Source organism: Mercenaria mercenaria, chromosome 6 (genome assembly GCF_021730395.1).
Source record: "Mercenaria mercenaria strain notata chromosome 6, MADL_Memer_1, whole genome shotgun sequence".
In the NCBI taxonomy this organism is placed as follows: Eukaryota; Metazoa; Mollusca; class Bivalvia; order Venerida; family Veneridae; genus Mercenaria; species Mercenaria mercenaria.
This window is the reverse complement of record NC_069366.1, coordinates 32,470,007-32,481,726: the sequence shown is the minus strand read 5'-3', so window position 1 is coordinate 32,481,726 and position 11,720 is coordinate 32,470,007.

The following is an 11,720-nucleotide window of genomic DNA, read 5'->3' as shown; positions in this document are numbered from 1 at the left end:
GGGCCGTGGGCATTCCTGCTGAGATGTACATCTGCAAAAAGAAAAATGCCTGTCATTGTGTATGATTGACGTAAAATATCTTCAAGTCCTAAAACTGATAAAATCTAGCAATTTCAGCTTTTTACGAAACCTTACTTACCTTTTAAGCCTAATTCTTCGAAGGCCGTTTTGAGCTTTGTATGGAGGTCCTTTTTTACCTCCCTCGGAATAAGATAGCCATTATAAGTAAGCTTGTCAGGAACAGACCCCTCCTTTACTAACACTGCTGCGTATCCCATTGGAATGTCCTTGCCGCCAGGAACATCTTTCAGATTCATATCAACATTCATGTTATTTGGACTTCCCATCTGCAAAAACAAATCGTGTAAATTTTTTTCCAAAGAAAATGCTATTTTGGTTGTTTCACAACAATACGATTTAGGATATGAGTCTTTACGTTTTTAATGGTGGAGGAAGACCTCAATTTTCTCTCTGGGCATTTATTTAGACACTGGCGTGTACCAACAACCTTCTGCAAGCGGGCTTCCTTACATAAAAAGAAATCAACACAATCAGTCGGACCTTGAATGCGCAACGGTAAGGGGCAATCAATTTGTAGCCAGCGGCCTTAATAGCGGAGGCCTCAACCAGATGACTATTACAGTATTTATTAAACATGCTGTGGCATTTGTTGTTTATCAGTTCACAAATATTTCTGTAATCGGCATCGTTTAATTTTGAATTTGATACTCAATGTAAGGATAGAAAGCAAACACTATATAGCAAGAAAATTGCCTTGCCTTTTTTATCCAAAGGCTGATATTCATAATTGATTTTACCACGGGTAAATGTATTCGCAGGAGTAATGTTGCAGACTATGTTGGTATCAAATTTGTCTGCCTTTCCTATTTTTGTTTTTACTGGGAAGCTTCCAGCCTTCACTGCGTTTGGGCAATAAATATGTCCTCCGTTAGATTTCTTTACAATATCCATGACCCGCCGAAGAGTTGTATCCGCCTTGTGCAGTGACGCTTTTTTGTCAGCCTTACTAAGAGCTACATATTTCTTGCAAAAGTTATCTAGATACTCTTTTGCCCTTGAGCTTGTCTTTGGGCTGTGTCCGGCATCCCGTCGGTGCTGATCAAGGCGGTCTTTATTTGCAAACGACTTTTCACATATACGGCATGCTTTATCATTAATGCCATATTTAGCGGCAATATCTCTTTTGTGGTCCGCACAGGCACTTGCACTTTTAAAGCTTCTTCCACATCGGTCATCACAGTATACACGTCCTGTTTCCTTTCGTGCGTTTTCCCTTTCACCTGCTACCCAGTGACCTGTGCTTCTTTTATGTTGGTTCATTCTGTCAGCGCTTTCAAAAGAACGGCAGCATCTAGAACATGGACATTTCTTGGAGTTATTTAGCATTCTTCTTTTATGATTTTCCAAACTTTCATCGTCCATGAACTTTTTGTTGCAACTGCAAGACAATTCTGCATGATTTTTGCTAATGTGGCATTCGAGTTGTGCCGGATTAGAAAATCGACTTTCCCCACAAGAACTGCACGCCATATTTCTCAAAATAGAACTTACAAAACTGATTTTTAACAGCTTTCCAGCAAAATATATTCCAGATTCATATGAAAATGGTAGGGCTTTAAAATGGCCCAAACTAGGCGATTTCCGATATCAAACTACTACTGTACCTTTACACTGCTAAATAATTCTATTGCTTTGATCAATAATATAACAACCTTGCAATTAATATGAATGGGATTCATTTTATGGATCAATCGGTTTAAAATATGAATAAATGCAATAGCTAACTTATCGTTTCATGATATCAGGTAACCAAATAAATTAGACGGTGTATAATTATCAGGTTACAGATATATGAATACAAAGAATACACAATCTACGCCTGTCATCAAAATAATGGCAGCGCATTTTAGGGTGGATATCAAAAACATATAGGAAAAAATGTCTCTTTTAAACTTCGGCAAAGGCAGCTTTTGTAAAGGTAACTTGAAGGGCTATTGTCCGTGTTGAATCCACAGTGACCTTGACCATTTATTTCATACCCCTACCCATCTAACAAAAAAGGATAACAGACTCTACACTGATAACTTGCGTATCCTAGATACCCCGCATTTGGATTATACGAAGGCTTCAGTTCAACCAAAAATATCAACCTTTTCCTGACAAAATATATACAGCTGCTGGAACCATGGATTTATTTGGAGAATTCAGCCGTAACACATTCAGTATCTTCAACCAAATGCTCATTGGACACTGTAGGTTAAACCATCATATGGCCAAAATTAATGCGGAACAGGTTCCAGAGTGTTACAACTGTTGCGTTGCAGACAGTGGGACACTTCATATTTGAACGTGATATATACAGCATTACGGAGAACAGGTTTGTACTGGTACAGAATCCAGGAACACTTGTTAGGTTAACTGTCCGCCGTTACATAACTGAAGTACTGTAGAAAAACGGTGTTAGATTTAAACAAATCATTAAACTTGGTAAGAATGTTTTATCTTAATGATAGGTCAAGTACGAAACTGGATCATGTGGGGTCAAAAATTAGGTCACCCGCTCAAATGAAAGGAATTGTTAACATTTTGAATGCCACATTTCTGACCCTATCTTCGTGAAACTGGGTCGTTATGTTGATCTTCATGATTCCATGGCCAAGTTTGAATCTTGGTGATGTAAATGTAAAAACAAGATCGCTCACTCAAATAAAAGAAGAAAGCTTTGTAACACTCTAGAGGCCACAGTTATGACTCCCATCTTCATCGGTCAGAATGTTTATCTTGATGGTGCTAAGTTTGAAAATGGGTTATGTGGGTTAAAAAACTAGGTCACATTCTCAAATCAAAGGAACGCTTTTTAACATTCGAGAGGCCATATTTATGACTCTATCCTCATGAAAGTTGATCAGAAGTTTATCTTGATGATCCCTAGGTCAAGGTCATGTGGGGTCAAAAACTAGGCCACGTGCTCAAGTCACATGAAAAGCTTGTTAACACTCTAGATGCCACATTTATGATCCTATCTTCATGAAACTTGGCCAGATTGTGTATCTTGATAACCTCTACGCCATGTTTGAATCTGGATCATTTGGGATCAGATACTAAGTCACCCGATCAAATCGAAGGAAAAACTTGTTAAAATTCTAGAGACTGCATTTAGACCAACTTACTCAGGTGAGCGATCCAGTGTCATCATGACCCTCTTGTTTACCATTAGTGTTCTTTAAAAGTCAAAATAGGCACTTGTGAAAATGACTCCGAGAACACTTGCTTGCGCTGGAGCGCGAGCTTTGTGTCGCACGCTCAAATTAATACGCTTACGATTATATTAAACCAGATCATCACTAATCCAATTCTGGTTCTCAACTACGATAAGTTTGGATCCATTCGCAGGAAAGTGTTCGATACAAATAAAATTGATCGCTTTATGCTCGCCTGAACCCGAATGTCAGTTATCAGAACAGAATGGTTATAGACCTGTCGATTGATACCAGGGATTCATAGGAAGATGCTAATGTAAAATTGCATTCTATTGTCAGTTTCACTGAGGCCCATTTTCAATTTAAAAGAGCACCGATGGTTAAAAAGTAAATTTTTGAAACATGCTGATATTGTAACAATAGCAGTTTTATGATTGTCACCTATACTCAAGAATAATGCTAAAAATATTAACCAACTGTTAGCATGGGCGGAGGAGAGGGTGGGGGAAGGTTCCTGGCCCGCATAGGTCTTCACATGAATAATTCCACATTCCAGTTGAAGTTTCAGATCTACATCAGTAAGAGGCATGTGATCCGGACTCGGTGATCTTAAGGTGGATTAATAACTCTTTATGAAATTTCAATGGCTAAAATTTCCAACGGTTTGTATTTTTAGCTCGACTATTCGAAAATTAGTCTAGCTATTCTACTCACCCTGGCGTCGGCGTCGGCGTCACACCTTGGTTAAGTTTTTGCATGCAAGTACATACAGCCATCAATTAAAGGCATATAGCTTTGAAACTTATTTTTTCTTTTTCTAGGTCAATTACCAACCTCTCTGGGTCAAGTCCCATAACTCTGAAATGTATTTTGAGCAAATTATGCCCCCTTTTGGACTTAGAAAATTTTGGTTAAAGTTTTACATGCAAGTTACTATCTCCAAAACTAATGCAGATATTGATTTGAAACTTCACATGTGTCTTCGGGGTTATAAAACTAGTTGATAGCAGCAAGTCCCATAACTCTGACTTTCATTTTGGCCAAATTATGCCCCCTTTTGGACTTAGAAAATTCTGGTTAAAGTTTTGCGTGCAAGTACATACAGCTATTTCTAAAAGGCACATAGATTTGAAACTTATTTTTTCTTTTTCTAGATCAATTACCAACCTCACTGGGTCAAGACCCATAACTCTGACATGTATTTTGAGCAAATTATGCCCCCTTTTAGACTTAGAAAATTTTGGTTAAAGTTTTACATGCAAGTTATTATTTCCAAAACTAATGCAGATATTGATTTGAAACTTCACGTGTGTCTTTGTGGTTATAAAACTAGTTGATAGCAGCAAGTCCCATAACTCTGACCTTCATTTTGGCCAAATTATGCCCCCTTTTGGACTTAGCAAATTCTGGTTAAAGTTTTGCGTGCAAGTCATACAGCTATTACTAAAAGGCATATAGATTTGAAACTTATTTTTTCTATTTTCTAGGTCAATTACTAACTTCACTGGATCAAGTTCCATAACTCTGGCATGTATTTTGGGCAAATTATGCCCCCTTTTGGACTTTGAAAATTCTGGTTAAAGTTTTACATGCGAGTTTCTATCTCCAAAACTAATGCAGATATTGAATTGAAACTTCACATGTGCCTTAGGGGTTATAAAACTAGTTGATAGCAGCAAGTCCCATAACTGATATGCATTTTGGTCAAAATATTCCCCCTTTTGAACTTAAAACTCTTTTGATATTTAACCTTTTTAGGTAATATTTTCCTGCCTCTGGGACAATATTTCGAATAGTCGAGCTTGGCTGTCTTACGGACAGCTCTTGTTTATATTAGAAATAATAAAAATTAATATATATGTATTGTATACCTATTTTTTCAAGGACTTTAAAATCTCTTGTCAGATAATACAAGCTGGTCATATTCATTGTGACTGTAGGAGAATACAGGTTACTAAATGGAATGAAATATCTTACCTATTATCGTTTCTTTTAAAAACGTGAAAACTAGGCGTTTAGCCCCTATACCAAAACATATACAATACTATCTGCTTGACGGAAATAAATGGAATCACAAACTTTTAACATCTGTCTACAAACTATGTTATGTTCTTACATATACAGTTAGATACATAGATAGATAGATAGATAGATAGATAGATAGATAGATTTATTCAGGTTTAAGATCATATATACAATTTAAAATTACAAATATCGCATTAAGTAAGATAAGTTTTGTAAGATATTTAAAACTAAGCGAACAAATTCTAAACCTAACATATGACTTACATTCACATAATATTGCTTAAACATAGATAAAAAATACGAATAGATAGTTTTATAAAAAAGACAATGATTTAATAATAATAAAAATCATAAAAAAGTTATTTCAAGTTTGGTCGTGCTTCCTAAATTATTCTCCGCTGATCTTATACCAAGGATAACCCATGAAAGTAGCTTGAAGAGCACTTATTTCCAATGGGGTCCTCGACTCATTACGGCACCGATTTAGTTATATGTTAAGTAAAAAGAAAAAAAATACATCAATGAAAAACAAATACACGAAAGAAGAATAAAATAAAAAGGAAGTACTAAAGAGAATTATTTTAGTGAGTATCTCAGTAATAACAACTAAAGTTTAAATAACAACTGAATTTAAAAACTAAATATTAATATCTTATAGCTTGGCTTTCCTCAAGTAATTTACCTTCTTTAAGAATGTACTAGCGGTTTTTTTTTCAGGATATCCGCCATTTTGAAAAATGTTTCTTCGAATATTGCTTTCTAACAAAAGTTTTGCCAAAAATTAATGGAAAATAATTAAAATATGGCTAATAATGTACCATTTAACCAAATATATTATGCTTTTTGCAAAAAAAAAAAAATGTTTCAGCCTTATTTTTGGCTGGCATTTGCCTAAAATTGACGTAATATTTACAATGGGGTAGGGATAGGTAATTTCAAATATCTATTAAAGTAGATCAGATTTGGTTTTGATATTTTTCTGTCTGATACATATAATGTTAAGCTATAAATAAAATAAAAGTTTTCAAGATAGCACTTTATATTATCTAGAAAATATAAATTAAAACAAAAAGAACAAAAAATATCAAAATTCACCACTTTTTAACAGTTTTTTCTTAATAAATCTCTTAGATGCACGGTGACCCCAACTTTTTTTCTTTCCATTTTGAAGCATTTTTGTGCGTCATTAATGCTGCAAAATATTTTGTAAATCTTAACATCAGAATTTATTTTGTAGATCTAAATACGTTTTTTCCATTGAAAATAAAGTGGGTGGGGTAATTATGTCAACATGTAAAAATTAAAGAGATTTGTTAGTGACATTTATGCTTATATAATACTGACATCACCATATATTCATATTAACCTGTAAGACCTGAAATCCCTATAAGATTAAGTAGGATATTATATGTTTTATAAAGTACCAACTTTTTTTCAATTTTACAAAATTTCAGAAATGCGTAAACAGTGGGTGAAGAAAATACCCTATAAAATTAAAACGAGTTCGGTGACCTATGTTTTTTCTGCTCTTGTTTGTCTTAGAAACTAATGTTCTTCAAGCTCACAGGGTATGAAAAAATTCTTAACGTTAGAAAAAATTCGCTCGTACATCCTTAAACAGATGTGCTTTTAAAGCAGATTTAAAACTTGACTTATTTTTTATATCTTTTAGGCTGCTTGGCAGAGCATTCCAATCTGAAATTGCCTGACAAAAGAATGTCCTTGACTCAAAGGATGAAATTTTAGGAACTACAAAATTGTTTCTACTAAATCTTGTCTTTGTATGTATCTCAGATACTTTAGTAAAGTTTTGTTTCAGATAGTTTGGGCATTTATCGTGAAAAATATTGAATGCATGATTCAGACGGAGTTGCTTCGCTCTGTCACATACTTTGAGGATACTGATATCTTCTAAAACATCATAATTAATACTGGTTCTAGTAGGTAAGTTTAAAACAAATCTAGTTATTCTGTTTTGTGAAGTTTGTAGTTTTGATTTCAGTTTCTTATTTAGACCGGAATACCAAGATGAACAAGAATAATCTAAATGGCATAGGACAAGGGCAGACGCTAAGGTCATTTTTGTTTTTTGACTAAAGTACTGGCAATTTCTGTACAAAAATTTTACTCGAGAGTTGACCTTTTTAATAATGCTATTAACAAATGCCTCACATGTTAAGAACTTATCAATAGTAAAACCAAGATAAGTAACAGATTCTCTTGCAGGTATGGCATGATTGTTGCAAGTTACATCAAACGATTTAATCTTGCGTATTTTTTTGATGATCCGAATAGCATACATTCTGTTTTGGCTAAATGTAATGATAATTTATTATCAATTAACCATGATGAACAAGATTCCATAACATGTCCTAATTGTTTTGAAATAACATCGGGATTTTTATGATCAAAAAGTATTGCACTGTCATCCGCATACAATATGAGTTTACAAGATTGATCAATGCAGGTCGGCATATTATTCACATAACAAAGAAAAAGGAGGGGACCTAAAATACTTCCCTGGGGAACTCCACAAGAAATATTCATAGGTTCTGATAAACAATTGTTGATTTTAACAATTTGTTGTCGATTTGCCAAGTATGATTCAAACCAACCAGTACATAAAACGCCCATTTCTGATAACTTTTCACATAACATTTTGTGATCTACGGTATCAAATGCCTTCTGCAGATCTAACATGACGATCCCAGTATAAAGACCGTTTGCATTATTTTGCTTTACATAATCTAAAAGATGAATTAAGCATGTATCAGTACAATACTTAGACCTAAACCCTGACTGGAATTCAAACAGCAAAGTGTGTTTTTCAAGGTAGTCTGAGAGTTGATTATATACCGATCGTTCAAGTATTTTTGAAACGATGCTTAAAATGCTTACAGGACGGTAGTTGCCTACTTCGAGAGGACTGTTTTTCTTACATAGTGGGGTAACACGTGCAAGTTTCATGTCATCAGGAACAACTGACGAATCTATGGATAAATTAATTATATACGTTATGGGAAGTTTCAAAACTGACGCGCCATCTTTGATAAACCTTGCAGGAATGCCATCGAGGCCTGTGCTCTTCGCAGAGTTCAAAGACATAAGCTGTTTATATACAAAATGTTCAGATACGTGATGTAAACGAAATTCTGGACGACTACCTGTTTCGTCTTCAAAACGTTTAAGTTTGCCCCGATTGAATGATTTAAAAATAGAAGACATAGTTGAAAAAACATTTGTTGCACTAGGTAACATATCCACCAGGTTGGATGCGACGGTTGTAAAAAACTCATTAAACTGATTTGCAATGGTCACAGGATCATGACAAATAACATCGTTGACTTTTAATATAATATTTGAGCTCTCATTTGATTTCTGCTTATAACCTAACTGTTTAAGAGACTTCCATAGACCTTTGGAATCAAACCTGTTTTCTTCAACTTTATTAGAGAAATAGCTCCGTTTTGCTGATTTAATAAGATTGTGAACTTTAGTTCTGTAATAACAATACTGTTTGTGAAATAAAGAAGATGTGTGTTTTCGTGATTTATATAAAGCTGTATCTCTGACTTTAATCAGTTCCAGGATTTCTGGAGATATCCAAGGTTCGGTTCTATTTTTCAGCCTCACCTCTTTAATAGGAGCTACCGAATCCAATACAGACATAAATATTTCCTGACAAGATAACCATGCAGTATTGATACAATTGGGGTTAAAAACCTTAGTCCAATCACAGTCTAGGAATTGTTGGATGAATTCTTCCTTATAGTATTTCTTTAAAGACCTTACCTTAACGGTATTGTGCTTATTATAATAACCCCTTGGAATTTTCCTGGAACTAAAAGTAAGACAATGATCACTGACCCCTATGGAAATAGTGCCCGACTGGAAAATATTTTCGTTGGTATTGCAGAGAATATGATCAATAATTGTCTGAGATGAGGACGTAACTCTTGTAGGTTCTGATATAATTTGTGTAAAATTGAAAATATTTAAAATGTTCGTGTATGCCTTGTACAAGGAACTGGTTTTCTGATTCATACAAATATTGAAATCACCCAAATAATAGTATCATAATCAGATCTAAAGTTACTTAAGTTTTCTACAAAGCGATCTATTAAATTACTTTGCTTCGGAGACCTGTAACAAGTGCCGACAACAATCGGTTTTGATTTAGGAAGATATAATTCAAGCCATAAAATTTCCTCATTTTCACAATCAATATCAGTTCGTTCGCTAAATGCAAGATCGCTACGAATATTTGTGCAAACACCGCCACCATTTCTGTTTCTGTCTTTTCGCACTACACAGTAACCGTTAATAGAAAGTTCATTGTCCGTAACTGAATTATCCAGCCAGGTTTCAGTAACTGATATTATAGTGGCTTTAGATTTTCAGCAATAAGTCTTATTTCGGACATTTATGGTATCAATGACCTGGCATTCAGATGTAAAAAGTACATGCCCTTTCTGGAAAAACACTGAAAATGATCAGGGTCGGCTTCTGATGGTAGAGTGTAACTTGTGTCCTGTGAGGTAAAAACATCAGTGGCATCTAGTGTATGATCACTGGGGAGGAATGTATAAGTACACTTTTTACAATAGAACAAAGTGTTTATAGGAAAATGAACGTAGTTTCCTGGGTTTAAGGTATTGGACCCATAATAGAGTATCTCCTTTTTGAAGAGTATTCAATTCCTACCATAAGCCTACTTTGACTGCAATTTTCAGGGGGCGTAGGTTCAAACCCTACTGGGACCAAAATTTTTTTTCCGTGTTTTCCTTTTTTTCTAGTAAGTTTTTACTTCTTTCAAGACTAATTATGGATGAATTGTACAAAAGTGGAAAATTTTTCATTTTATAAGCGATTTTTTGCTGTTCAATGTGAATTTACCTCTGAATCAGGAGGGTTAGAGTTAGACATCTTTAAAAATACTGAGTTACATGCGGTAAAAGTTCTCTATTTTGCCTTCATTCTTTAGATTACATATTGTGGAAGAAATGCAGGTAGGTTTTACTATTGCCCCAAGGTTATTTTTGAATGAAGTGAGCAAAATTCAAAACAGACCCACAGGATTCGACCTTAATTTTTCAATGTTGGAGTTAGAATTCTGTCTCATTAAATCTGTTTACTTGAGGCACCCTAGACAAAAATGATATTTACAGTTTTATTTTGTGCTGTATAATTGTTTAACAATAGTTTGATGTTTCTTTTATCAAAATTAATGCTGTAATGAATTCTCTGCAAACGTTTTAGATAGTGGCTATCACATTGAATTTTGTCTGTTCTTGAGGGTGAGGAAATACCATAAATTATACAAAATTTACAAAAAACGGCACGGTAAAAGTTGTTTAAAATTTGCAACACAGTGTGAAACATGGTCAACTTTAAGAATATACCAAGCAAATGCCATTTTTTAAACATTACTATTAGGGGTCCAATACCTTAAGTAGCCCGTACATTTCACATGTGTTTTACACTGGCATATATCACAAGTAACCGACTTGCTTTTTGCTATGACACCTTTGGAGCAGATTGTGCAGGGGAATTTTGGTGTTCTAGATTTACTAGCGTTGATCGGCCCTGGATTTAATTGCACGTCACCACATTGTAGAAGGAAGAGTAGTAACACACTTTTTGTGCATGTTCGTAAATACATTTTCGGATTAAGTAACACATCCGTCTGTTCCATACTTTCGTAATTGTAATAACTGGATATGACGTGTGGCTTCAGGAAAGAAACAAGTTCTTCATAAGTGGATAATTTGACATTTTTTGTTTGAATGTTCACAACGAAAGCTCCTTTATCGTATGGGTGATGATGAACAGGTTGTACACACCATGTTTGAATTGTACTGGTATATACGGATAGAAATATGCAAAATACATGCATAATCCTTTGAAGAAGCATTTCCAGTGCAATAAAATGTTGGCGAAAATCCGCTTCCGTAGAAAAGAATTTCAACGTGTTCCTTCCACGAATTTTACGTGCTACAATCAGCTATGCCGCTATAACTACAGACCGCTGGGCAAATTGTTACGGGTCGTGAACATGAATGTCCAGTACCTTATACATGTATAATATTGTTAGTATATAATTTCAAATGATGTCCATCAATAAGCATCTTCTTTCAATTTATATATCAAAACTGTTACCGGTTTTAAATAGTCCATATGTTTATATATATCCACTCACAGACTAAACTTTTTTCACTTTATTAATTTAACTTAATCTCCTGTTTTTAACTACCGGAACGTAAACACGACCCACTCGATTGATTAGGACCCAAGTATACAGTGACAGGGATTCATACCCCTTTAGCAATACAACAAAAAGGTCAATAATAGTTTTGTCAAAAATCTGAGACACAGATCTCCTATCATATTTTGTCAAAAATCTGAGACACAGATCTCCAATCATATTTTATCAAAAATCTGAGACACGATCTCCAATCATATTTTTGTCAAAAA